The sequence below is a fragment of the Oryctolagus cuniculus genome, chromosome 12 (genome assembly GCF_051225735.1).
Source record: "Oryctolagus cuniculus isolate XC-2025 breed Fujian yellow rabbit chromosome 12, ASM5122573v1, whole genome shotgun sequence".
Taxonomy (NCBI): Eukaryota; Metazoa; Chordata; class Mammalia; order Lagomorpha; family Leporidae; genus Oryctolagus; species Oryctolagus cuniculus.
Window position 1 is genome coordinate 78,821,108 of NC_142878.1, and position 26,556 is coordinate 78,847,663.

The following is a 26,556-nucleotide window of genomic DNA, read 5'->3' on the forward strand; positions in this document are numbered from 1 at the left end:
GGGAATTAAGGTCAAAAGGAACTAACTGTAGCCTTATCTATAATGTATTAATTTTTTAAAAGAAGAATGCTTTAATTTACTTTTTGTATTATAAAGAATTACTTAAGGGCCTGACACTGTGGCGTAGCTGGTAAAGCCAGCCTCTCCAACACAAGTATCCCATGGGGCACTGGTTCGTGTTCCTGCTGCTCCACTTCTGATCCAGCTCCCTGCTAATGACCTGGGAAAGCAGCAGAAGATGGTCCAACTACTTGGGCCCCTGCCACCCAACATGGGAGACCTGGATGAAGCTCCTGGCTGACTTCAACCTGGCCCAATGCCAGCCGTTGTGGACATCTGCAGAGTAAACCAGTGGATAGAAGATCTCTATTCCTCCTTCCCTCTAACTCTGATTTTCAAATAAATAAATAATTTAAACAAAAAGAATTACTTAAGACAGGGTTGAGATAATGAATGAAAAATACTGTTAATTATACAGTGTTACATTAACATAAGGCGTTAGGACAAAATAGACGAGTGAGAGTTTGGCCTAGCAGTCAAAATGCATCATCTCTTATTGGAGTACCTGGGTTCAATCCTTGACTCTAGCCTCCTGCCAGTGCAGACCCTGAGAGGCAGTGTGTTGATAGCCAAGTAACGGGGAGACCTGGATTGCATTCCTGTTTTCCAGCTTCACCCTCAGGTCCAGCTCCCGATGTTAGAGGAATTTGGAGAGTGAACCAGTGGATAAGAGCACACACACTCTCTCTTTTTCTCCGCCTATTAGATGTGAACTGGTATAAGGTTTGACCAACATTATCCCTAATTCTTATTTGATCCTAATATTTGAAGGAAATAATTTTAGAATTAGTAAGAACAAGAGGATGTTCTGGATAACAAGATTTCTATTCAAGCAAGGAATCAAAATATTGTTTATGATAGCTCTGGGATACTGTCATTTTAAAAGAATGAAGCACAGAGATCAGTTTTTAACTTACAACTATTATAAAGCATCTATCATTAGTTTCTGCCTGCCCAGGGGATCTTCCTTTGGAAACTGTTCACTATTACTACTTTGCATAACTCTGAAAGCATGCCAACCACAACTGGCCACATCCATAACTCAGTGCTAAGACCAATCAAATACTCTCCTGGGAATTAAGAAAGACACAAAACCCATTAACAGGACAGACAAAATGCTTAAACTGGCAGTCACATAGAAGGGTGACTAACTGATCGATGAGCATAACAAAAGAGAGTGTTCAGCACCATTAGTCACCAGGGGAATGCACACAGTGAGATAACACTACCCAAATAACCGTAAAGATACAAAGTCTTACATGATAACATGGAGTGCTGGCAAGAATCTGGAGCAACTGGAACTTTAATTGTCTATGGGTAGAATATAAAAGTACAGCTTCTTTGGAAATTTTTTTGGCAATAATCTACTAAATCTGAAAATATACTTACCTTATCACTCAGCAGTTCTACCTTTAGAAAATAAAAACTTGAAAAAAAATGTACAAGAATATTTATTTGTAGCTTTGCTTATAATATCTCTAAATTGGAAACAACCCAAATGTCCATCAAAGGTGTAGTGTGCATAGCCTAGAATATAATAATCAGAAAAAAGCTACTTATTATATGCAACAATAAGGATCATCTCCCAGGAATTAAAGCATGTTATATGATTATATTTAAATTAAGATTGAAAATAAGTAAAACAAATTTAAGTGGTAGAAATCAGAACAGTAGATATGTTTTAATATGTATATGTTATGAGAAGGGGTATAATGATTTCCAGGGCATGGATAATGTTCTGTGACTTGACCTGAGAGCAAGTAACATGTGTGTGTTCAGTTGGTAAAAATACATGGAGCTGTACACTTGACATCTGTGCAGTGTATGTGTTATACTTCAATTTAAAAAGTTCAGGGGCCGGTGCTGTGGCACAGGAGGTTAATCCTCTGCCTGTGGAGCCAGCATCCCATATGGGCACCAGGTCTAGTCCCGCCTGCCCCACTTCCGATCCAGCTCTCTGCTGATGGCCTGGGAAAGCAGTAGAAGATGGCCCAAGTCCTTGGGCCCCTGCACTTGTATGGGAGACCTGGAGGAAGCTCCTGGCTCTGGATCGGCCCAGCTCCAGCAGTCGCCACCATTTGGGGAGTGAACCAATGGAGGGAAGACTTTTCTCTCTGTCTCTCTCCCTCTCACTGTCTATAACTCTACCTGTCAAATAAAAAAAATTTTAAAAGGTTCATAAAAAAAAATCCCTAACAGACACACACACACAGAATAGGCAGTTTGTGCCAAATTATTTCAAGGGTGGCGCCTAAAAGAGATTGTGCATGAGTTCCCACCTCTGAGGTTCCCAGAGCCTCAGAAATATTCTAATTTCTCTCCTTCCAAAGAACTGCTTCCTAAGTTCTCTTTTTCATTCTCTGGATCCTTGCAATAAAAACTCCCAACACAGTAGCAGTTGGTGTTTTACTAAAACCTAATGTGAGTTGAAGGAAAATGCCTATATTATTTTTGTGATAAATAGTAATTTATTAAAAGGCAAATACCTTAAATGCAAAGTGGAAGAAAACATTTTATTTCTGATATAAGTGATAGCCGTCTCATTAAGTACATTGGATTATTTTGCTATAGAATGCTTGGTCCTTAGTTGTGCCAGGTCAAAATAACATGGACAAGATTTGAGGATGAAAGAAAGAGAAAGCTTAATCTATCAGTAGATGAGGAGGTAGCACACTCACACCTCCAAAACTACTGTCCTGCGGAACGAGGGTGCTTTGGGATTTTTTTTTCCCCCACAGGCAAAGTGGACAGTGAGAGAGACAGAGAGAAAGGTCTTCCTTTTCTGTTGGTTCACCCCCCAATGGCTGCTGCGGCTGGCGCGCTGCAGCCGGAGCACCGTGCTGATCTGAAGCCGGGAGCCAGGTGCTTCTCCTGGTCTCCCAGCCGGGTGCAGGGCCCAAGCACTTGGGCCATCCTCCACTGCACTCCCAGGCCACAGCAGAGAGCTGGCCTGGAAGAGGAGCAACCGGGACAGAATCCGGTGCCCCGACCAGGACTAGAACCGGTGTGCCGGCGCCACAGGTGGAAGATTAGCCTATTGAGCCGCAGCGCCAGCCGCTTTGGGATTTTTAAAAAAGGATTTATTTTATTTATTTGAAAGCCAGAGAGAGAGAGAGAGAAACAGACAAAGAGAGCTTCCATCCACTGGTTCATTTCTCAAATTGCTACAACAGCTGGGGCTGGTCCTGGCTGAAGCCACTTGGGTCTCCATCCACAGATTTCCCAGGAACATTACCAGGGAGCTGGACTGGAAGCAGAGCAGTTGGGACTTGAACTGTCAGTCCAATATGGTATGCCAGTGACCTTGCAAGTGGCAGCTTAACCCATGTGTCATAATACTGGCCCCTCCTTTGAGATTTTTAAGGAGGCTACAAGAAAGAGAAGACAGGGGTAAAGGGAACAAAAGACAGGGACAGTTGCACGTGGTCCTCTGGAAGACAAGAGGGGACTGGTTGGAGTCATGGTGGTATTTACTCCAGTGACATTACATGTCCTTCCTCCACGCATGTTCCGTCAACCAGCACCCTTGTGCCACACTGACGGGGCCATCATGGACGCTCAAAACTGTGAGCCCAAATCACCTTCTTTCCTTCATGAGTACTTTCTCTCGGGTATTTGTTATAGAGATGAAAAGCTGAATAATACTCTTGTTCTTCTTTTGTGCAACTAATTTGCCATTGGGGTGAGAGTTAGGGCACAGCAGGGTAGGTGGTGGCTTGGAATATCTGCATCCTCTATTGGAGTGCTGGTTTGAGTTCCAACTTCTCCATTTCTTTTCTTTTCTTTTTTAAGATTTATTTATTTATTTGAAAGTCAGAGTTACACACAGAGAGAAGCAGAGGCAGAGAGAGAGAGAGAGAGAGAGAAGAGAGGTCTTCCATATGCTGGTTCACTCTTCAATCCGCCTCAACGGCTGGAGCTGTGCTGAAACAAAGCCAGGAGCCAGGAGCTTCTTCTGGGTCTCCAACGTGGGTGCCGGGGCCCAAGGACTTGGACCACCTTCTACTGCTTTCCCAGGCCACAGCAGAGAGCTGGATTGAAAGTGGAGCAGCTGGGACTGGAACCAGTGTCCATGTGCGATGTTGGTACTGCAGGTGGTGGCCTTACCCGCTATGCCACAGTGTCGGCCCCATCTGCTCCATTTCTGATGCAGCTTCTTGCCGATACATCCTGGTGGGCAGAAGATGATAGCTCAAATGCTTGCTCCCCTGCCACCCATGTGGTGGACCTGGATAATATATATATATATATATATATATATATATATATATATATAAATAAATATATTTTAAAAGGGGAAAAAGATAATTGTCATCATCATCTCTGGCCCTAAAGAGGCTCCTTCTGCAAAGAGATGTGTGTGAAGCTCTTTATTTTGTGGATTGGCAAACTATCAACTGTTCATGGTGGTCAGATCCTATCAAGGGCCCTCTACCAGGTTACCTGGCTGCCATTAACAAAACAGCACAGATTGGGAGGATTCAACCACACAACCACATCACCTTCCAGTGTTAGAAGCTGAAGCTTGACGGCCAGGGGCTGGCAGGGCCACCTCCTTAGGAAGCCTCTCTCCTAGGCTTGCAGATGGTCACTGTCTCCCGGGTCCGTCTGCGCCCTCATCCCCTTTTCCTGTGACACCAGCTATATTTGATTAGCACTAGCAACCATCAAGATGACCTCATGTTAACTTCAATACCTCTCTAGAGACCCCCCCCCCCCCCATCTCCATTGCCATCCATATTCCGAGGTACTGGCAGTTAGGATTTCAACATGTGAATTTGGCTGGGGGCCGGGGTGGGAGAGACAAAATTCAACCCACAATACTCCCCAAGGACTGAACTAGCAAATGTTGAACTACTCCTCTGAGAGGAAATACAGGTTAGGATCCAGCAGGTCTCTGGTCACGACTCTTTTGTGAAATGATCAGTACACAATTCTGGTTTCTGTGTGTGGCTGTTTGAAGACACAGCATTTAGTATGTACTGCTGATTCATTAACACTGGACTCACATCCAACAGCCGCATGACTCACAGCTGATTGAAGCTTCTCTCACACGTGGGATTTTCTCCACACGACACATCACAGCCTTCTCGCACTTGGGAGCACCAGATGGCACTTCAGCACCTATGTGAGCCAGCAACAAAAAGCAGAAACACATGAAAATTGGCGCTAAACCACACCATGCAAAGGACATGAGCCAACAGCGTTAGAGCTGAAACAGGTGGCCGAGTGCCGCCTGGGGAAGGACACAGAGCACTTTTTCAAGTTTTGGCCACTCTGCGTGTGCACGTGTCTACAGATGATGGCAAAAATCCTGCCGGTACTGGTTTGGGGTTATAAATGAATTTTAGCCAGGGGACCAGTTCTTAAACATGGAATCCAGGAGTAATGAGGCTTGATGACATATTCTGTTTTACCTGAAGTGACAAACGGCTAAGCCTGACACCAAAAAATAGGGAGCAGACGCTCAAGAGCTATTCTCTGAGGCCCTGCAAGCCAGCACACCTGTGCCCCCTTTCGCCTGTGACTGAGAGCACTGTCCTTACTCCTAGCCAAGGGCAGCCCTTCCACCAACACTCCAGGTTCCATCCCTTCTCACTTCCTTGGAATGTCTTTCAGAAAAATCCCACCTTCCGCTCTTGAATTATCACATTTCCATCTGTATTGTGTTTTTTCCCATCATCATACAAAAATGCCATTAATGTCTCCTACCTTTAAAAAATGTAGGGGCTGGCACTGTGGCTCAGTGAGTTAAAGCTCCAGCCTGTTGCACTGGCATCCCTTATGAGTGCTGGTTCAAGCCTTGGCTGCTCTACTTTGGATCCAGCTCTCTGCTATGGCCTGGGAAAGCAGTGGAGGATGGCCCAAGTCCTTGGGCCCCTGTACCCTTACGGGAGACCTGGAAGAAGCTCCTGGCTCCTGGCTCCTGGCTTTGGATCAGCTCTGGCCACTTCGGTCATCTGGGGAGTGAATCAGCGATGGAAGAACTCTCTCTCTCTCTCTCTCTCTACCTCTCTCTGTAATTATTTCAAATAAAGACAATAAATCTTTTTAAAAAATGTATTAAGGACGTCCAAGATGATCACAGTAACTTCAGCTACGCTGGGATATGAAAACAGCAAAAGAAGGAGCACGTTTCCAGGGGTCTGAGTGATGGAAAATTTTCAGTGAAGAAGTAGAAAAACAACAAAGACTCTGTGGGGCAAATGGAAAGAAGACCAAGACAGGGCTGCAGCCAGTGGCACGGTGCAGCCGGCTGCCAGCTGCGAGCCGCCATCTTACCACATCAAGGTGGGAAGAAACTGTTGCGCACCCCGCTGCTCCGAGTTTTAGCTGAGAGGGAATTTCACGGTCACGCCCTGACTTTTACTTCAGCCGGGGGAGCTGACTGGGATCTGAGCAACCGCTGGGCTTGGGGGAGGGAAGCCGCCTTCTTTCCCCTCCCTAATGCCCACAGAGCATCAAACCCCAGCTAGGACTCATGCAGTCAGAAGGAGATGCGAGCTTCTTCGAGAGAAGTGAGAGGAGTCTGCAGCAACTGTGTCACTGCTGATACTGCCTCAGGTAGAACCTTGACCACACTGACTTTGCATCTGGCCTGCAGCCATAGCGGGGCTGGGGGGCGTGGTGCTCACCTAACCCTGTGAAGAGAGAGCACACTGCCTGCTTCCCATACTCCTCCAACAAGGGCTCCTGGCAACAAGCAGGGAGCAGGTGCCATCATGATAAGGCAAGAGCAGGCAGTCTTGGCTCGTGCACTACAAACAGAGGATTATTTCTGAGAGGTAAGTCCATGGTCCCTACGGACTTTGAGTCTGGCGTGGAAGGTTGGCAGGGGGCGGGGTGCCCACTTCAACGTGCTCCCCTCCTCTAACTCCATCATGAGCCACCATACTCACATTGTCTAGGTGTAACACTGAGAGCCAGCAGGCTCTGAGAATGCCTTGACTCTCTCTGTGGATGGAACAGGATCAAACAGGACTCAGAGTGGACCCCCCTACTCCCTGTGACTAGGGGAGCAGATGCTTGGTACAGTTCATGCCCCTGTGTGGGTGGGGTGTGTAGTCACTGTTGGGTTGCCTTGGGCACAGATAACCTTGGCAGAAAGCAGGTGAGGCAGTGATCACACCAACTGATGTGATCATACCCTCCACCCTGCTGACAACAGAGATCTACCATGCCCAACTTGGGTGTCACCCTGGACTCTGCACCACTCCTGTGCACAGACTGGAGCCCTCTGGCCCCACTCAGCACACATCTTTGAATATTTACTGAAGAGGCAGATACTCCACCAAGCCACAAAGGCATATTTCAAAGATAAAAGCCATCAGAGGAGAAAACCAAAAAGTGGTTCCATAAATGCTTAAAAATAAATATAGAAATAAAGAAACATGAACAAGGAAGACAGTATGATTCCCCCAAAGGAATACAACACTTTACTATTATAATGTGAAGACAAAGAGATTGATGAAAAGCCTGTAAGGGAATTCAAAAGAATAATCATATGATTACACAAAAAAGAGAAGAAAATTCATGAGTTAAAGAAATCCATACATGACATGGATGAAAAATTTTGCTGAGAGACAAAGATATTGAAGAGAAATTAATCTGAAATATTAGAAATGAAGAATTCAATATGTCACATAAAAACACAGTGGAAAACCTTAACAACAGACTAGGTGAGGCAGAAGAAAGAATATCCAAGCTAAAAGACAAATCTTCGGAAATATCTCAGTCAAAACGAAAAAAAAAGAAAAAGAAAAATTTAGAAAAACTGAAAATAGTGTTCAAGATTTATGGGATACTATCTAACACACATGTCTTAGGATTTCCTGTAGGGGTGGAAAGAGAATGGATTAGAAGGGATATTCAGTGAAATAATAGAAAGCTTCCCTAATTTGAAGGAAGAAAAGGACGTCCAATTCAGGAAGCACATAGAACTCCTAATAAACTTGACCAGAAATGATCTTCATTATAGTCAAGCTTTCAACACTAAAATGTAAATAAAAGGCTATAAAATATGCATGAGAGAAACACCAGATTATCTTGAGAAGATCTCCAATTAGACTGACAGCTGACTTTTCATCAGAAACCCTATTGGCTAGGAGAGAATGGAGAGACAGTTTAAATATTAAAAGAAAAAAAACTGTTAATCCAGAATACTGTACCATGCAAAGCTCTCATTTATAAATGAAGGTAAAATAAAGACCTTCCAAAACAAACAGAAACTGAATTTGCCACCACTTGTCCAGCTTTACAAATGATGGTTAAGGGTGTGCTACACACAGAAATAGAAAACAGCAGTTATCATTATGAAATAATGTGAAGGCAGAAAATCTCTTGTAAAAGTAAAAAGCAAATCCAAAGAGATCAATACGAATGCATATGAAAAAACAGCAGGACCAAGTCATTACTTATCAATAATAACCTTGAATGTAAATGGCCTACATTCTCCAATTGAAAGATATAGACTACCTGAATGTATTAAAAACAAGACCCATCTATTTGCTGCCTATAAGCAACACACCCCACCAACAAAGATATACACAGACTGAAGGTGAAAGGATGAAAAAAGGTATTCCATGATAACAGAATGCAAAACTGAGCAGGCATAGCCATCCTAATATCAGAAAAATGGACTTTAACACAGAAACTGATAACAGAGACAAAGAAGGGCATTATGTAATGATTAAGGGATAAACTCAACAGGAAGACATGTCTATAGTAAATGTATATACACCCAATGATAGGGCAAGTGTCTATTTAAAACAAATGTTAATGGAGCTAAAGGGAGATATAGATTACAATACAATAATAATGGGAGACATCAACACCCAATTTTCATCAATGAGCAGATAACTAGACAAAAAAATCAACAAAGAAACAACAGAGCTTATCTACCCTATGAACCAAATGGACTTAATTGATATTTACAGAACATTTCATCTCACAGCTAGAGAATACACATTATTTTCATCAGTGCATGGAACGGCCATAGTGCAAGTCTCAACAAATACAAAAAATTTTAATTATACCATGCATCTTTTCTGACCACAGTGGAATGAAGTTGGAAACTAATTAAAGAAACTCTAGAAAATACACAAACATATGGAGATTAAACAACATGCTCCTGAATGAACAATGGGCCACAGTAGAAGCCAAAAAATTCCTGGGAATGAATGAAGATGACAACACAACATATCAAAACTTATGGGATAAAGCAAAAACAGTGCTAAGAGTGAAGTTTATAGAAATTAGTGCCTACATCAAGAAATTGGAAAGGCATCAAATAAATTATCTAACAATGTATCTCAAGGACCTAGAAAAACAAGAACAAACCAAACCCCAAATTAGTAGGAGGAAAGAAATAATTAAAATTAGAGAAGAAATAAGCAAAATTGAAACCAAGGGAAGATATAAAATGTCAGGGAAGTGAAGAGCTTGTTTCTTGAAAAAATAAACAAAATTAATACACCATTGGCCCAACTAACCAAAACAAAAGAGGGGGGGGAGACTCAAATTAATAAAGTCAGAGATGAAAGAGGAGATGTAACAACACATACCATAGAAATAAAAAGAATCATCAGGAATTACTACAAAGGGCTGGATGCCAACAAATTAGAAAACCCAGAAGAAATGGATAGATTTCAGAACACATGCAATCTCCCAAAATTGAGTCATGAAGACATAAAAAAACTTAAATAGACCAATAACCAAGACAGAGATTGATCAGTAATAAACACATTCCCAATAAAGAAAAGCCCAGGACTGGATGGTTTCAATGCTGAAATGTACCAAACTTTTTTTTTTAAAGATTTTATTTATTTATTTGAGAGGTAAAGTTACAGACAGTGAGAGAGAGAGAGAGCGAGCGAGAGAGAGAAAGGTCTTCTCTCCACTGATTCATTTCCCAAATGGCCACAATGGCCAGAACTGGGCTGACTGGAAGCCAGGAACCAGGAGGTTTCTCTGGGTCTTCCATGTGGGTGCAGGGGTCCAAGCACTTGGGCCATCCTCCACTGCTTTCCTAGGCCAAAGCAGAAATTTGGATTGGAAGAGGAGCAGCTAGAACATGAACCTGCATCTATATGGGATACCAGTGCTGCAGGTGGAGGCTTAACCTACTACACCAAAGCACTGGCTCTCTACCAAACTTTTAAAGAACTAATTAAATTCTTATCAAACTATTCAAAACTACTGAAAGGGAGGACATCCTCCCAAACTCCTATGAGGCCAATATCACCTTAATTCCAGAATGAGAAAAAGATACAGCAAAGAAAGAGAACTATAGACCAATATCCCTGATGAACATAGATGCAAAAAATCTTCAACAAAATACTAGCTAATCAAATCCAACGACATATCTAAAAGATCATTCACCCGGATCAAGTCAGATTTATCTTTGGCATGCAGGGATGATACAACATATGCAAATCAGTAAATATGATACATCACAATAACAAAGAATAAAAACCATATGATTATATCAATAGATGAAGATAAAACACTTGATAAAATACAGCATCCCCCTGTCATGATACAATCCTTAAGCACACTAGGTATAGAAGGAATATTCCTCAACACAATCAAGGCAATATATGACAAACCTACAGTCTTATTGCATAGGGAAAATTTGGAAGCATTTCCACTAAGATCTAAAACCAGCCAAGGTTGCCCACTCTCACCATTGCTATTCTTTTTTTTTTTTAAGATTTATTTTATTTATTTGAAAGTTAGAGTTACAGAGAGAGGTAGAGATAGAGAGAGGTCTTCCATCTGCTGGTTCACTCCCCAGATGGCTGCAATGGCCAGAGCTGCACCGATCTGAAGTCAGGAGCCAGGAGCTTATTCCAGGTCTCCCATGCAGGTGCAGGGGCCCAAGGACTTGGGCCATCTTCTACTGCTATCCCAGGCTGGATTGGAAGAGAAGCAGCCGGGACTAGAACCGGCGCCCATATGGGATACTGGCGCTTTAGGTCAGGGCTTTAACCCGCTGTGCTACAGTGCCAGCCCCACCATTGCTATTCAATTATAGTTCAGTAAGTTTTAGCCAGAGCCATTAGGCAAGAAAAAGAAACCAAAGGAAAGGAGGAAATCAAATGATCCCTGTTTGCAGAGGATGCGACTCTATATATAGGGGTATCAAAAGACTCCACACAGAGACTGACTACTGGAACTCATAAACATTTTTGGTAAAGTTGCAGGATATAAAATCAACACACAAAAATTAACATCCTTGGTATACATAGACAATTCCATGGCTGAGGTTGCTAGCATTTGGGGCCAGTGTTGTGATATGGAGAGTTAAGTTGCTGCCTGTTCAAATGGCCAACAGATACATGAAAAAATTCTCAGGATCACTAGACATCAGGGATATGCAAGTGAAAATCACAATGAGGTTTCACTTCATCCTTGTTAGCATGGCTATCATCCAAAAACCAAAAAGCAATGCTGGCAAGGATGTGGGGGAAAAGGTACCCTAATCCACTGTTGGTGGGAATATACACTAGTACAATTATTATGCAAGACAGTATGAAGATTCCTCAGAAATCTGAAAATAGACGTACCATATGACCCAACCACCCCACTCTTAGGTATTTACCCAAAATAAATGAAATCAGCATATGAAAGAGTTATCTATATACCCATGTTTATGCAGCTCAATTAACAATAGCTAAGATATGGAATCAACCCAGATGTCCATCAGCTGATGACTGGATAAAAAAATATGGTATGCATACACTGTGGAATACTACTAAACTGTAAAAAAGAATGAAATCCTGTCTTTTACAACAAAATTGATGCAACTGGAAACCATTATGCTTAGTGAAATAAGCCAGTCCTAAAAACATGAATAACATATTTTCCCTGATCTGTAATAATTAATGTACAAAGAACAAAAAAGTGTAACGTATATGAGTGCAATTGATATTTTGAGATTTGATGGTTGTTTATAGCCTTTGTCTATACTCTTGATGAACAGTGGTTTTTCTTCTTACTACTTTCTGAATTCTTTATTTGGTGGAGGGTTAAGCTTGTGATTGTAAAATAAACTGAAAGTATGTCATTGTAAAAATTAAAAGAAATAATAAAGGAAGGAGGAAGAAGGAAAAAAATTAATTAAAAATGCATTAAAAAAGTTTTGTCCTCCCTTCGTCTCCTGGGTTATCACTTCCTCTTTACAGTCAAACTAAAATACCACCTCTGGCCTAGTGGTTAGGACGTCAGGACACCCATGTGTTACATCAGAGTTCTTATTCCAGCATCCTGCTGATGCGGACCCTGGGCAGGAGCAGTCACCACGGGAGAGCCAAGCTCCCTGCTTTCTGCTTCAGCTCCCCAGCTGTTGCAGGCAACTGGTGAAGGAACCTGTGGATGGGATTCTCTCTCTCTGTCTCTCTCTCCTCCCCCCATATCTGTCTCTCAAATAAATTTAAAAAAATTTTTAAGTAATTGTGCTTTAAATAGTAAATAGTCTATGGAACAAAATAATTTTAAGTAGAATTTTTTTTTCCAAAAATATGTGATGGAAGAGAGAAATAAGATTAATAAAAATACTGATCAGGGGTAGGTGCTTAGCACAGCAGTTAAAGGCACCAATGTTCCATAGTGGATGTGCCTGAGTTTGATTCCTACTTCTGGCTCCTGACTCCAGCTTGCTACGAATGCCATCTTTGGGAGGCAGGGATGATGCCTAAAGTACTTGGCTTTGTGCTGCCTGTGTGGGAGACACAGATTGAGTTCCTGGCTCCTGGCTTATGGCTTCCAGATCTTGAAGGTATTTGCAGTGTAGGCCAGTCAATGAGTGAACTGTCTCTCTGCCTTTCAAATAAATTAAAAAATGTAAAAAGAAAAGCAATTTGACACCAAAGATTGAAGTGGTCACTATCTGCAAAGGAATGCTTCATCCCTTGGAAGCCTCACATCTCCAGACCTGATGGATCACAACTCTCTTAGGAGAGGCATAAGCTCGTTCCACAGACATGAAGGACTTCAGATTGGGACAAAGCCTGGAACTAAAGACAACGAACGAATCAAGAGTGGTAGGGGGCCGGCGCCGCGGATCACTAGGCTAATCCTCCGCCTGGTGGCGCCGGCACACCGGGTTCTAGTCCTGGTCGGGGCGCTGGATTCTTTCCTGGTTGCCCCTCTTCCAGGCCAGCTCTCTGCTGTGGCCCGGGAAGGCAGTGGAGGATGGCCCAAATCCTTGGGCCCTGCACCCCATGGGAGACCAGGATAAGCACCTGCCTCCTGCCATCGGGTCAGCGCGGTGCGCCGGCCGCAACGCTCCGGGCACGGCAGCCATTGGAGGGTGAACCAACGGCAAAGGAAGACCTTTCTCTCTCTGTCTCTCTCACTGTCCACTCTGCCTGTCCAAAAAAAAGAAAAAAAAAAAAAAAGAGTGGTGGGACTCAAATGTGAGCATTCGGATATGGGATGCAGCTGTCCCAAGTAGTGTCTTAGCAACTATGCCGAACACCCACCCATGGTGCAAGGCCCTAACACAGACCTTTGCCCTTCTGAAGGGCAGTAGTGATGCAGAGGGAGTGGAGACATAAAGAAGAGAGGACTGAAGGGGGAACAGAGTCACACCAAACTTTGAAATTGGGGCACAATCTTTTATCATTAAATCTATATTTCTGTTCCTTAAAGGATATAGCACTATTTCATCATTTAAAAGGCTACTATTGGCCGGCGCCGCAGCTCAGTAGGCTAATCCTCCGCCTTGTGGCGCCGGCACACCGGGTTCTAGTCCCGGTTGGGGCGCCAGATTCTGTCCCAGTTGCCCCTGTTCCAGGCCAGCTCTCTGCTGTGGCCAGGGAGTGCAGTGGAGGATGGCCCAAGTACTTGGTCCCTGCACCCCATGGGAGACCAGGATAAGTACCTGGCTCCTGCCATCAGATCAGCACGGTGCGCTGGCCACAGCGCGCCAGCCGCGGCGGCCATTGGAGAGTGAACCAATGGTAAAGGAAGACCTTTCTCTCTGTCTCTCTCTCTCACTGTCCACTCTGCCTGTCAAAAAATAAAATAAAAAAAGGCTACTATTTTCCACTACAAGTAGTTTCTGAAACTCTTATTATTTATTTATTTTTCTTTTTAAAAATTATTTCAGAGAGAGAAAACACAAGCTCCCAACCATTGGTTCACTCCCCAAGTGCCCATTATAGCCAGTGGTGGGCCAGGCCAAAACCAGGAGCTGGGAATTTAATGGAGGTCTCCCATGTAGGTGGGCAGGGGCCCATTACTTCTGCCATAAACTCCTCCTCCCAGGGTGTGTGTTAGCAAGAAGCTGTTTTTTACAGCAGAGTAGGGAACCCAATCCAGACACGATATGGGTTTCAGGTGTCCCACACAACATCTTTAATAGCTACACCAAATACCTACTCCTATTTTTCTTTAAGTGGTTTACAATTTTCTTCCTTTTTTTATTAGAGAGAGAGAGAGAGAGAGAGAGAGAGAGGTCTTCCATCTACTGGTTCATTCCCCAGCTGGGCCAATCCGAAGCCAGTAGCTAGGAGCTTTTTCTAGGTCTCCTATGTGGGTGCAGGGGCCCAAGCATTTGGGCCATCTTCCACTGCTTTTCCAGGCCACAGCAGAGAGCTGGATCAGAAGAGGAGCTGGCTGGCGCCGTGGCTCAATAGGCTAATCCTCCACCTTGCGGCGCCGGAACACCGGGTTCTAGTCCCGGTGGGGGCGCCGGATTCTGTCCCGGTTGCCCCTCTTCCAGGCCAGCTCTCTGCTATGGCCAGGGAGTGCAGTGGAGGATGGCCCAGGTGCTTGGGCCCTACACCCCATGGGAGACCAGGAAAAGCACCTGGATCCTGGCTCCTGCCATCGGATCAGCGCGGTGCGCCGGCTGCAGCGGTGGCCATTGGAGGGTGAACCAACGGCAAAGGAAGACCTTTCTCTCTCTGTCTCTCTCTCTCTCACTGTCCACTCTGCCTGTCAAAAATTAAAAAAAAAAAAAAAAAAGAAGAGGAGCAGCTGGGACTTGAACCAGCGCCCCTATGGGATGCCTGCATTGTAGGCGGAGGCTTAGCCTACTGCACCACAGAGCTAGCTCCTTAAATCGCTTTGCTATGAACTTTTTAAAATATCCCTGCATTGTGTTATTTACCATGATAATTATTTTATTTTCATTTATCTGAAAGGCAGAGTAAAAGAGAGAGGGAGATCTTCCATCCACTAATTCACTCCTCAAATAGCCACAAATGCAGGGCTTGCCCAGGCTGAACCCAGGAGTCTGATACTCTATCAAGGTCTCCCATGCAGGTGGCAAGAACCCAAGTACTTGGACCATGATCTGCTGCTCTCCCAGCTGTTTTAGCAGGAAGCTGGAGCAGAAGTGGAGTAGTGGGGCTTAAATTGGCACTCCAACATAGGATACTGTGTCACAAACAGTGCCTTAACCCACTGTGCCACAAGGTGTTAATTATTTTCCACCCAGAATGTGATACATTGCTTCTTCTACTCAATTCTACCTTTACTGTAATGTTTTATTAGATCTAGTTGGGACTGTGTTAAGTTAATGCCTTAGCACTATGAACACTTGAATTCTTCAAAAGGTACTTGAAGCTAAACTAAGAAAAAAATCAGAATGATATCTTAATAGGAATTTCTGAATATATCACAACAGCATAAGTAATAATGCTGAAAATCTTAGCTAGCTTTAAAAATATATTTATGTATTTGAGAGAGGGAGAGAGAGAGAGAGAAAGAAAAAGTCTCCCATCCACTAGCTCACTTCTCAAATGTCTTCAATAGCCTGGGCTGGGCCAGGTCAGAGCCAGAAGCCAGAAACTCAATCCAGGTTTCCCAAGCTGGTGGCAGGGCCCAACTACTTGAGCAGTCACTTGCTGCCTCCCAAAGTGCACATTGGCAGGAAGCTAGAATTGGTGTTGGACCTGGGACTCCTACCCAGGCCCTCCTTCTGAAAATGGATGTGGGTGACATGGACAGGATCTTAACCATTAGGACAAATTCCTTTTTCCTTAATGAGCTTTACTGAACTTAAAAATTCCTATGTCCCAAGGTAGCATTGCCCTGTCAGGAGAGCGACTGGCATGTCCCTGCTCCAGGAAGACTCCTGCCACTTGGACAAGACTCTCAGTTCACAGCCTAACACCATCTCTACTCCAAGGTAAATTATTTTTTGGTTTAAACCTTCCTAGGTTAGGGCTGCCAGGCACAATATAGGACAAATTTGTGTTTCAGATAAATCACATATTTTCTCCTAACATAAATATTCCCAAGTATGAGAGGTATTCAAGAAGTTCACAGAAAATGATTATTATGAAAAATTTTGCATGGATTTCCATTTTTAACATCAAAATAAACTTATTTTTTAAACATATTTGGGAGACAAAGACAGAGAGATGGAGGGAGGGAGAGAGAGAAAGCAAGCGAGTGCTCTTATCTGCTGGTTCTCTACCCAGATGCCTTCCATGACTTGGATTAAGTCAGGAGCCAGGAACTCAATCCAGTTCTGCCATGTAGGGTGGCAGGAACCCAGTTTCTTGAGTTTTCACAGCTGCCTCCCAGCATCTGCATTAGCAGGAAGTCAGGAACCAGAGCTGGAAACAAAATGCAAGCCCTCTGATATGGGACGTGGGCATGTTAACTGCTTGGCCCAACTCCCACCCCTGCATCTATCTTTTAATTTCACTTTTTTTCATGAACTGTTTTCCATACTCTCATATTGTATTTCAATATTTATCTAAAATTCAAATTTATGGTGCATCCATCTATATCTATTTCTATGTGTGTCTCTCTAGACAGAGATATTGCTAATATGTTTTCTCTAAATACGACAATCCTGCCCTAGACACTACCTATCAGTTTCACCTTGCAGTCTGAGGGATACAACTAGTTTGCAATAAATGTGCTCATTAGTAAAGATGAACATTTGCCATCGGTTAATAGAAATTGCATTTTAGAAGCATTCAGTGGCTTTCAGTCCACACTTTTGGGATGTCAAAATTGGGACACAAAGCACGTCCCTGTCTCCGCATCAAAGGGACAAACTGTTGAAGTGATGGCTTCCATTCAGCTACACAAAGAAGCCTGGTTTCCAGGAAACCTGCCGCAGAATTCATTTCTTCCCCAATTTTCCCATCATCTCTTCATCACCTGCTTCATTTGCGATCTCAGATACTGACTGACTTCGCTTATGGAAATGGGCTCCCAGCATATTCCCAAGCAGCCCGCCCGTGGCCTCCTGCCATCCCTTCCCTCGGCACAGTCCTCTCCATTCCCCCCAGCTCCAATCCTGCCCTCATACTGCCTCGTGTGCCCTTTCAGAATGTTGCATCTCCCCGCAGATGGAAGCACCAGAAAGGGGTCTGCCCTCGAACTCACGGCCAGGCTTTGGCGTACTCCTGGTTGAACATCAGTCGTTTCACAGAACGACATCAGACAAGGCCAGGATCAAAATGCAGCCACTCTACAATCACATCTGAACACACACCAGGTGTCAACATCGCTATAACCACAAAAACAACCATTCACCCCATCCCACTAATATGACCAACAGCTGCTTCCACACCAATTTCAACTTCATTCTAACCTCCCCTCATTCCAACTAAGAGCCATTAAAACACCTGTTCTGGTTTGGCTATGGTTTGGGTGGGTCCCCCAATGGTTCATGTGCAGGAAGCTCGGTCCTCAGTGTGTGGGTGTTGAGATGGTGGAACCCACAAGAGGTGGGACATGGTGTGAGGTAGCTAGGTCATGGGGGCTCCACTTGAAGAAGGGATTAAAGCAGAACTCGTGGGGTGAGCTGGTTTTTGCAAGAGCACAGCAGGTTGTCATAAGGCTGAGCCCCCTAATGTAAGCCTCTTTAGAATGTACTCAGCCTCAGGTGTTTTGCTTTAGTAGCAGTAAACGGATTAAATCAACACCTGGGTGTAGAATCAACCCTGCTTTCTGAGAGCCTCCCGTCCAGAGCCAAGCCCCACTTCCTTAAACTCTTCCAAAATCACCTAACAAGAGCCCATTCCTACAGTCAAGTTTTCAAACACCCGTGGCTACCGACCCACAGACCATGGTCTGTAGCATCTCCTGTTGCTAGGAGAAACAAACCCAGCTGTTCAACTGCGAGGGCATTTCTGGCGGTCTTTGGCAGAAGGGTGACCCATGATTCAGTGTCAGTCATCTTCACGGCCATTCTGAGGGCTGAGCCAAAGAGACAGGCATTCTGGGAAGCTGTAGCTGTGTTGTGTTAACTACCAGTATTGACAGATGTGGCTCTTGCCTCAACAGAAGTCTTTAGCTGGGCTTCAAGGCACAGCTGTGGTGTTCTCAACAATCAGAGGTCAGCACGGAAGAATCTATCACCCTCGAATCTTTGATCCAGGGCCACTTGGCCACTGGGCATTACCCCGACTCTCCATGCTGCCGATTTCACTATCATTGGGTGGGGCAAATAAATCTGGAAGAACTAAGCCTGCAAGAGGACATCCAACATTCTTTGCCTTTCTGTAGGTAATTACTCAATTGACTGTCAGTAATGAATGAGTATTAGTCTTGGCACCCAATCCTCTGGGTACAGGGGTAGCAGTGTTATAGAAGTTCAAGTGGGGCTGGAGCTGTGTCGTAGCAGGTAAAGCTACTGCCTGCAGTACTGACATCATATATGGGTACCAGTTTGAGTCCTGGCTGCTCCACTTGCAATCCAGCTCTCTGCTATGGCCTGGGAAAGTAGTAGAAGATGGCCCAAGTCTTTGGGCCCCTGCACCCATGTGGGAGACCCAGAAGAAGCGCCTGGCTTTGGCCTGGCCCAGTCCTGGTTGTTTTGTGGCCATTTGGGGAATGAACTAGCAAATGGAAGACTTTTCTCTGCCTCTGCCTCTCTGAAACTCTGCCGTTCAAATAAATAAATAAATCTTTTAAAATAAAAAAATTTAGGTGGCAAGAGTCCCTGTTCAGCTTCAAACATTCACCAAAGTCCAGAACTTTTACTGTGTAGAAAAGATAGTCTCAAAAAAAAAAAAAAAAGTCTTACTATGCCAAGTCTTCCTGGGAAGCAGCTCTGACTATCCTACCTTTGGGGTGAACTCATCTCTCTGCCCCAACCATATACTTACCAAAATGTGTGAGCCCATACCTAGCAATACTGGTCAGATGATTCTATTTAAAAATTTTTTTTAAATATTTATTTATTTGAGAGACAGAGTTACAAAGAGAAGGAGAGACAGAGAGATAGTTATTCCATCCTCTGGTTCGCTCCCCAAATGGCCACAAGAACCAGGACTAGGCCAGGCCAAAACCAGGAGTCAGGAGCTTCTCCCACTTGGGTGTAGGGGCCCAAGCATTTAGGCCATCCTCTGGTGCTTTCCCAGGCCATTAGCAGAGAGCTGGATTGGCAAATGAGCAGCCAGGACACGAACCAGCACCCATATGGGGTGTGGTGGCTTAACCCACTATGCCACAATGCCAGCCTCCCACAGTAATTTTTTAAAAAATGTTATCTGGGGGCCAGCACTGTGGCATGGTAGTTAAGCCCTGCCTGCGGTGCTGGCATTATATGTGGGTGCTGGTTCATGTCCCAGCCACTCCTCTTCCAATCCAGCTCTCTGCTAATGGCCTGTGAAAGCAGAGGAAGATGGCCCAAGTGCTTGGGCCCCTGCACCCAAGTGGGAGACCCAGAAGCAGCTCCTGGCTCCTGGCTTCAGATCGGCCCAGTCCTAGTTCTTGTGGCCATTTGGGAAATGAATCACAAGATAGAAGATTCTCTCTCTCTCTCTGTTACTCTGAGTTTCAAAATAAATAAAGAAATTTAAAACATAAGTAAGTGAAAGTTACTGTGGGCTGTTGTCTTGTGCCTGCCCAAGTTGAGAACAGAGCCCTCAGTCTCTATGAGCGGACACACTTTCTTGGATTACTTTTAAGACAATGCCACTGCTCCATATGTTGGGAAACAGCTTCCAGCCCTTTTGTTGCCGGCAGCAGAGTCTATGTCCCTTGACCCAGGGAAGCTGGATGGTCTCCCATTCTCCCATCCATGCCCCTTGCCACTGTCCCTACCAACTTGGTTCACCTCCCTTCTAGTCCAGACTCACCATAGCTACCCAGAGGCAGTACTCACCTTTCCTCCATTCTCTGAAGTCTGCCGTCTACTTGGTTCTCATCTTCCTTCCTACCCAATTGACATTTCCTTACCTTTACCAGTTTCTCTGCCGGAGCTCACTACTGTTTCGTCCGAGTTCTCCAGTGTGGGTAATTTTCGGTTCTCACAGCTTTCTGGGCAGCCAGAGCTGAGCTGATCCAAAGCCAGAAGCCAGGAGCTTCTTGTTGGTCTTCCACATGGATACAGGGACCCAAGGACTTTGGGTCATCTTCTGCTTTCCCAGGCTACAGCAGAGAGCTGGATCAGAAGTAGAGCAGCTGGGACTCGAACCAGCACCCATATGCGATGCCGGCACTGCAGGCTGGGGCTTTAACCCACTGTGCCACTGTGCCAGCTCCATATTCACTCCATTAAAAAAAGTCTTCTTTCTCTCTTTCCCTGCCTTCCTTCCTATTCCTCCTTTCTCAGCACTGCTTTGTTTTGTTAATCACTCTCATCAACAGGTTCACACAAGGACAATTTCCCAAAGAGCTGATTTCTACGTACTGCAGAAACTATATTATTCGTGCACTTGAAAGAACAATTTAAACTCCATGTGATCAAATCATTTCTGTGTCAGTTTTGTCATTTAGTCCTCAGAATGAGAAAGAGGTAGAAGCCCCTTCAGAGGCCCAGCCATCAGGAGTGGTTATCTGTCTTCCTTACCCCCAGGAAGGTGTGAGACAGCACACGAGGCTGGAGGCTCCCCCACTCAGAGGCCGTGTGCATCCCAGCTCAGAGAATGCTGTACACTTTCTGGTATCTCTGAGGTCAGCCTTCTAGCAAGTCTTGTTTTGGATTTTATTTCCAGAACGTTTAAACACTAAGTCTCAGAGACAAAACCCTTAATCACAGAAGTCACAAAGTCTAAGGGATTTCTCCAGCAATCATTCCTCGTGGCCATGGGTGACCCGCCTTCCACCAGCACGGGCAACTTGGAGTCCACTGTTGAGCTAACACTTAGAAAATAAAACCCACATGATTTTCAAGTTCAAGGTGAGAAGAGGGCACTTCTTGTACCTTGATGAAACACTTTGTTCCCTCTGCAGAGTGGCTATGGCTCACACGTGTCACTCATGTTGGAACAGTGGGCCAGTGAGAGTGTCACATGCTAGCACAGTGTCAGACAATGGGCTAGTTATCTCATTCAGCTGATGCGGTACTGGAATTTCCTGAACTGAAACACAGCACAATTGAGAACCAGAAGGGAGAGACCCTGGGCTGTCTGACTTAGGGCATCAGCTTCAGCTAATTCGACACCCACCCAACCCCTATCCTCTAGTTCCTTTTCTTAGATGTGAGGTGATAATCAGAATTGCTAACAGCTAGATTGTACTAGGACCTCATTGAAGGGTTTTGATCTTATAGTCTTCACACAATACTAGGAGGTAGGCTCTCCCTTTTTCAGGTAAGGCCCCTGTTATGGTAGGGCAATCTGCCACTTGCAACACGGGCATCCTGTACCAGAGCACCAGTTCAAGTCTCAGCTGCTCCACTTTTGACACAGATTCTGCTAATGTGCCTCCTGCTAATGCTAATGAGCAGTAGAAGATGGCCCAAGTACTTGAGTCCCTGCCACCTACATGGGAGCTCTGGATGGAATTCCTGGCTTCTGGCTTCAGAGTTAACTTCTGTTTAAACAAAACACATCATGCCTACCTAATGGAGGATAGGCGGAACTCTGTGTTCTAATTAAATGGGAAGTATGACTTATAACCACATATATCCAAGGAACCCAATACAGTTGATGTTTTGATTAGGGGTTGTTTGAAGATAAATCCATATCCTTCCTACCTCTCCCCACCCTATACATGGCAAGCATCATCAAGTAGACTCAGTTTTAGGATTGACAAGGTGTGTAAAGGGGGATATTGATGGGAATTGAACTGATTTGCTTCTCAGAGGTCTGGGAATGTTGAGAAATTGGAGGTGCCAGGAATCTCAGATGGCAGGAATGAGGTGTTGGGGTGGGCAAAGGTCGGGGAACTGCCTGAAAGTCCATGTGAACAACTAGACTTCCAGGTTGCCAGCCAGATATACTCCCATTGGTCAGGCCCCATCCGTCCCTAACACTAGCAGCAGAGAGGATGCTTTGGAGGGATTGGGGAGAGCCAGGATGAGATGACAGATTTAAAACAAGGGAATTGCTGTGTTCTGAAAGGCAAAACCCCTCCCCCTTCCCCTATGTGTTTCAGAATAGCAATAACCAGGCTTCTAATCACAGGCAGGAGATGGAGAGATGACAGGCTCAGAAAACAATGCCTCTGGACACTGGCTTTGGAAATTTCTTAAGAAAAAACCAGCTGGTCTCCTGGTCCAGACTGAAGACAAACGAAGGACAAGCACACTGCTTCAACATCCACCTGGATATATAGGGGCAGTAATGAAAACCCCTGAAGGTGGGATTAACAAGAATTTGTGAAAAAGCTGTATTAGAAAGATAGGTTAGGAGAAAGTGAAGGAGTGAAAATCCTCTTCTGCCACAGAAACAGGTAGTTTAATTTGTAAAATTGATGAATAGAGGGCAACATTTGCATACTGTTTAGAAATAGGAGAGTAATTTCTAGAAGAAACATGAAACAATTTGAAATAATTATGTCCAAGGAGGCAGAACAAGATGAGAGGAGCAGGGTATTGCTGTTTGTTCTCTGCTTTAACGATTATACAAGCCCTTAAAAACCCTGTACTGGTATTTCTTCAAAGGAAGTCACAGGATATGCAGTTAGTGGTAATTAGATTATTTCTTTTCAATTAATAATTTAGGATGTCCATATCTTAGTGTCATGAAGTATACAGATAAAATAACCCTGTTCCCTACAAAAAGGAACCAGCTCGCCCTCTGTAAGGATACTTCCCATACAGGAGCTAACTCTGTAATGAAAACAGAGATTTCCAGGAAGGAAATCGCATGAAGACATTGGCTTCCAGAGAAGGGAAGTGGGAGGGCCATCTTCCTGCAGATGCGTCACTCTCTCAATTAGCCTGGATATCTTTGCTGTAAATGCTGTTACCTACCTGGAAATTTGAAAGCAAATGTGTCATGCCTGAAGCATGCTGTAGAGCTGTAGTCTGAGGAGATAACGTGAAAACTGTGGGATGCACTGCAAACAAAAACATCTTTGTAAGCCTTTAATAAATACAGCATTTCCTCATGAACTGTACAGGGTCAAAAGACTCTTTTTTTTTATTTTTTATTTATTTTTTTTGACAGGCAGAGTGGACAGTGAGAGAGAGAGACAGAGAGAAAGGTTTTCCTTTGCCGTTGGTTCACCCTCCAATGGCTGCCGCAGCCGGCGCGCTGCGGCCGGCGCACCGCGCCGATCTGATGGCAGGAGCCAGGTACTTCTCCTGGTCTCCCATGCGGGTGCAGGGCCCAAGCACTTGGGCCATCCTCCACTACACTCACTGGCCACAGCAGAGAGCTGGCCTGGAAGAGGGGCAACCGGGACAGAATCCAGCGCCCCGACTGGGACTAGAACCCGGTGTGCCGGCGCCGCAAGGCGGAGGATTAGCCTAGTGAGCCGCGGCACCGGCCCAAAAGAATCTTTAAAGAGTATTTAAAAAACACATTACCTCTTCATCAATATTAGGTCACACTCCATGCAGAAATCAAGACAAGTCATAAATACTAAGTGGAAAACAATCTGTAGCCTCAAAGGCACGGATCAGGGCTTACCAAGCTGGTTATTCAGTACAGGGTCATAGAGATTACAGTAATCCTCCTTCTCCATGGAGGTTCTAAGGTCTCCACTGGGTTCCTGAAACCATAGATAGCGCTGAATCCAATATAAGTTTAATTTATACATTGCAAGAGATTAACAATTATAATGAAATAGAATAATTACAACATACTGTAATACATTCCCAGCATCGCTAACTCTTGTGCTTCAGAGCCGTTACTAAGTAGGATAAGGGTTACTTGAACACAAGCCCTGCAGTCCAGGGAGAGCCAGTCTAAGTGACACAGCTGTTGAAGAGTGGCTGACAGGTGGGTAGTGCATACATGGTGCCTATGCTGGACAAGGGCGTGATTCACTTCCTGGGCACGCGGGCTGGGTCAGCACAAGATCTCATCACACTACTCATGCAGTCCAAACTCAGGAATGATTTATCTTGGGAATTTCCTATTCAATATTTTTGGATCATAGTTAACCCACAGGTAAGTAAGTAAAACTTCAGGAATCAAAGCAGTGGATAAGGGGAAATGACTATATTTAATGATTCCTTTGAGTAAAAAAACTGATACTTCTTCTCAGAATCTCTTTCTCTGAACTCAATATTATAACCAAAGTGGGGATCCAAAGAAACAAGAAGCTATGTAAGAAAAGTCTTAAATTTCATTCCCCTTCTTTGTAAATTTACCCAAAAAAGTTTGAATTCCGTGACTAATCCATTCCTTTCCTTTCTTGTAGAAATGATCTCCCAGTTTAAGTAGAGATTCTTTCTACTGAGAACCAGACTATAAATCACAAGAAATACCAGATGCCATGAGGAAATCTCTAAGTCCAAAAATTTTGAAAAAACCTCTAAACAATGTCTCTTTTAAAATCCAAATTTCCACGGTGGTTTTATAAAACATGACAGTACCTAAGTGGTTCATCACATATTTGTAGTAAAATTATGACTGTATTCTTTTTTAAAAAATGCTTATTTATTTTCATCCACTTGAAGGGCAGAGCAAGAGAGCGAGTGAGCTTTCATGTGGTGGTTCACTCCTCAAATGCCCACAACAGCCAAGGCGGGGCCCTGCGGAAGCCAGGTGCCAGATCCATCCAGGTCATGGGTGGCAAGGCCCCAAGCACTGGAACCATCATCTACTGCCTCCCAGGATGCAGCATTAGGAAGCTGGATCAGAAGTGTGGACTTGCTCCAACCAGGTCCCATGACATGGGATGTGGGTGTACCCCACGTGGTGGCTTAACCCACTGTGCCACAACACCTGCCCTGTGACAGCGCTCTTGAAGCAGCATAAAGGATATAAACAAAACCAAGCCATCAACAATAATTTCAAAGTAAAACAATGTCTCATTTTTTAGAAGTGTGCTAGGATAGCATTTGTAGATTTTTAACCTGGGATTCTTCTGTAGTTCTCTAGCCACTGGGTAACAGCATTCACTATTTGGTGAGGGCTGATGTTGCCTACAAAGAAATCATTTAACTGAAAGGTGGAATGGATTTTTAAAATTCACACCTGGCAAAACAGTCTGAAATCACGGCATTTTAGATTTGCATGAATTAAGCCTTTGACAGGAAAGTGGTTTTGTTTTTAATTCAAAGAGGGCTTGGTTCCAAAGCTTAAACCAAATTGGAGGATCAGAGTTTAGGCTTTATAAAAAGTAACCAACGGCAGGGAACAATATGGACTATGACTCCCGGCCAGTGCCCAGTCTCCCTTCTGGGCAGAAAAACCTAAGAAACTGGGCTGGGAGGCAGAGATCAGAGAAGGGAAGAGAGAGCAGGAGAGCTGCAGGGGCTGGGTTGGAGCTGCTCCCAGGTCCCTGATGGTCAAACGGGCAGTGGCGGGAGGTGCATTGCATGGAGCCTGACTCGCTAACTGGAGCAGAAGGAGCCTATATCCCCCTTCCCACACTGCCCTCTGCCTGGGTACCTGGGCGGAGCAGAAATGGTGCTGTGATATTTTTGGCAGATGAAGGAGCCCTGTTGATCTCCTGATTCTTGGGTGAGGTCTGAAAGACTGGAGAGTAAGCCTTAGGTTGGGAGAGCACAGGATGCACAGGTAGCGGCTGTGTCAGCTGGAGGCGGACACAGGAAAGCTGGCAGCAGAAGAGAAGATAGCGTGGAGGGCTCTATGGAGAGCTTCTTTCTTGGACTCTGGTTTAAGAAATTCCACAGCCGGCGCTGCGGCTCAATAGGCTAATCCTCCACCTAGCAGCGCCGGCACACCGGGTTCTAGTCCCGGTCGGGGCGCTGGATTCTGTCCCGGTTGCCCCTCTTCCAGGCCAGCTCTCTGCTGTGGCCCGGGAGTGCAGTGGAGGATGGCCCAAGTGCTTGGGCCCTGCACCCGCATGGTAGACCAGGAGAAGCACCTGGCTCCAGCCGTGGCGGCCATTGGAGGGTGAACCAACGGCAAAAGGAAGACCTTTCTCTCCTCACTATCCACTCTGCCTGTCAAAAAAAAAAAAAAAAAAAAAAAAAGATAGCAAAATCATAAAGAACTCAACTCAGGGGACTGACACTGTGGTGTAGCGGGTAAAGCTGCTGCCTGCAGTGCCGACATCCCATATGGGCGCCAGTTCAAGTCTCGGCTGCTTCACTCCTGATCCAGCTTTGTGCTGTGCCCTGGGAAATCAGTGGAAGATGACCCAAGTCCTTAGGCCCATGCAACCATGTGGAAGACTCAGAAGAAGCTCCTGGCTCCTGGTTTGGAT

General features: G+C 44.7%; 1 long non-coding RNA gene across 2 annotated transcripts; it reads right to left on the reverse strand.

Moving 5' to 3' along the window:
• Positions 1-999: 999 nt before the first annotated feature.
• Positions 1,000-26,322, reverse strand: LOC127483693 (uncharacterized). Of its 2 annotated transcripts, XR_007910191.3 has the most exons (4): positions 23,844-26,322; positions 23,183-23,268; positions 5,070-5,184; positions 1,000-4,230 (listed from the first exon to the last, which is right to left on the reverse strand). It is a non-coding gene; the product is annotated as an uncharacterized LOC127483693 (long non-coding RNA). The 2 variants fall into 2 exon arrangements; XR_016218163.1 differs by lacking the exons at positions 23,183-23,268; positions 23,844-26,322 and adding an exon at positions 17,419-17,540.
• Between the last annotated feature and the right edge of the window lie 234 nt (positions 26,323-26,556).